Genomic DNA, 2327 nt, shown 5'->3' on the forward strand with positions numbered 1-2327 from the left:
TGGTACCGCTCTACTGGTCGGAGTCAGAGTCAACGTTTTGCAGCATCAATAACCTCCCCATTATCCACGTACTGCTTACCGCGGAGTGCAACCTTCATTGGGACGAACAGATGGAAACTGGAAAGTGTGAGGGTCGGGCTGTAAGGTGGATTGCAGGGGGCACAAACGTACGTACGAGACGAGAGTGTCAGCATTACCAACAGAGACGCCCATTTGTGCAACAAGGTGTTTCATTTTGATCCGTCAATCACTTCAAATGAGTGTCTGAGCGATTCTAGGCGCCTCAGCCCGGAACCGCGCTGCTGCTACGGTCGCAGGTTCGAATCCTGCCTCGGGCATGGATATGTGTGATGATCTTAGGTTAGTTAGGTTTAAGAAGTTCTAAGTCTAGGGGACTGATGACCTCAGATGTCTAGTCCCATAGTGCTTAGAGCCATTTGAACTTCAAATGAGTGTCCACACGTTCCAACACTGCAGGAGACGCAGCTGTGTCCGGCTAGCCGGCACGCGAGAGATCGAACAGTTTTGCGGGACCATGGTGCGATGATGACAGACACCTCGCCCAACGACTCACCGTGGTTGTGTTCAATGTCATGTCTCCGTATAAATTCTGCAAGTACCTGTGAATAGCTACGATGTTCTGGTTTTCTGTCATAAGAAAAATTCTGCTTGGAACGCACCTCCGTTCCGGGTTCCAGTCTGACGGCTACGCATAGCGCCGCCAATTATCGGAACTCCACGAAAAAATAGCGGCTGAAGCAGGAAGATTCCACTATGACCTACAGCAAATTCTACATTTTTTAAACCGAAACTGGCCGAGAAGGAAGAAAGAATGTGTTGTATTGCTAATTGAACACCCCTGGTACATGGTCAGCAGAGTGGATATGTTTTGTTGGTTGGTTGGTTGTTTGGGGAAGGAGACCAGACAGCAAGGTCATCGGTCTCATCGGATTAGGGAACGATGGGGAAGGAAGTCGGCCGTGCCCTTTCAAAGGAACCATCCCGGCATTTGCCTGGAACGATTTGGGGAAATCACGGAAAACCTAACTCAGGATGGCCGGACGCGGGATTGAACCGTCTCCTCCCGAATGCGAGTCCAGTGTATTAATGTTTTATCCGTTTAGGTAATATACTGGAAATTTTAACACCCACTTTCGTTGAGAAAAACCTGGTAGTCCCCTTACTGTGGCGCAGTGGCTATATTGAGTTGGGCCGCCCCCGTGGGCTGTGCAACGAGTGGACGGGGGCAGAGGCAATGCGTCGATAGCTAGGGCTGGGGGAGGCGCGGTTGCACGCTCCGGTGGACGCCGGGCGCCGGGACGGCCGTCTGACGGCGCCGCACACCGCGCGGTGCAGTGGGGGCGGCGGCAGCGGAGCGTGGATTATTGTGGCGGCCCTGAGCGCGCAGGCGCCGCGTGGGAAGCGCGCACCCACCACCGCCACGCCGCCACCGAAACTCCAGCCCTTTACCGAACGTCTGCAGCCCACAGTCTGCCATCCAATACCGCGAGATAACAAGTGATTCGCGACCCAGAGTAAACCTTTCATTCTTCGGCCGAGTGGGCACTGATTAGAAACTTCTTGAAAAATTAAAGCCTTACGTTCGACCGGGACTCGAACACGGAATTTCACCTTTCGCGGACAATGCTCCTAATGACTTCGCTATCCCATGGCCCACAAGGATATGGGTGAAAGGCGCCGTAGTCAGCACAGTAGATTGGATTCACATTCGGAAGGACGACGGCTCAAATCCTCGGCCGACGAACCACATACAGGCCCGCCTGGCTAGCCGCGCGCTCTAACGCGCTGCTTCTCGAGCGGGAAGGTGTGCCGGTCCCCGGCACGAATCCGCCCAGCGGATTAGTGTCGAAGTCCGGGGTGCCGGGCAGCCTGTGAATGGTTTTTAACGCAAGGCTGGTTCCCCTTATTCCATCTCAGTTACACTACATTAGAATTATATATTAATACCTTCAGCTGCTGACGGGTGTTGATGTATATCAACGGGGACAGATGAAAATGTGTGCCCCGACCGGGACTCGAACCCGGGATCTCCTGGTTACATGGCAGACGCTCTATCCATCTGAGCCACCGAGGGCACAGAGGATAGTGCGACTGCAGGGACTGCCTCGCGCACGCCTTCCGCGAGACCCACATTCTCACCTTACATGTCTACAAACTACATTCGTAGTGTCCCTACCCAACACACTCATTACTCGTGGAAGACATTCTTACCAAGTCCTGTAAGAGTTCGGTTAATGTCTGTGCATCCACACAGAAGAAGGTCATGGCCGGTATTGCCAGAACTATATACTTATGTGGATGTGGTG

The 2327-nt window shown here is 53.3% G+C and overlaps 1 non-coding gene across 1 annotated transcript; it reads right to left on the minus strand.

Annotated features, from left to right (window-relative positions):
* Positions 1-2021: 2021 nt before the first annotated feature.
* On the minus strand, positions 2022-2096 carry Trnat-ugu (transfer RNA threonine (anticodon UGU)). The gene has a single exon. It is a non-coding gene; the product is annotated as a tRNA-Thr (tRNA).
* Positions 2097-2327: the final 231 nt, after the last annotated feature.

Source organism: Schistocerca cancellata, chromosome 2, assembly GCF_023864275.1.
Source record: "Schistocerca cancellata isolate TAMUIC-IGC-003103 chromosome 2, iqSchCanc2.1, whole genome shotgun sequence".
In the NCBI taxonomy this organism is placed as follows: domain Eukaryota; kingdom Metazoa; phylum Arthropoda; class Insecta; order Orthoptera; family Acrididae; genus Schistocerca; species Schistocerca cancellata.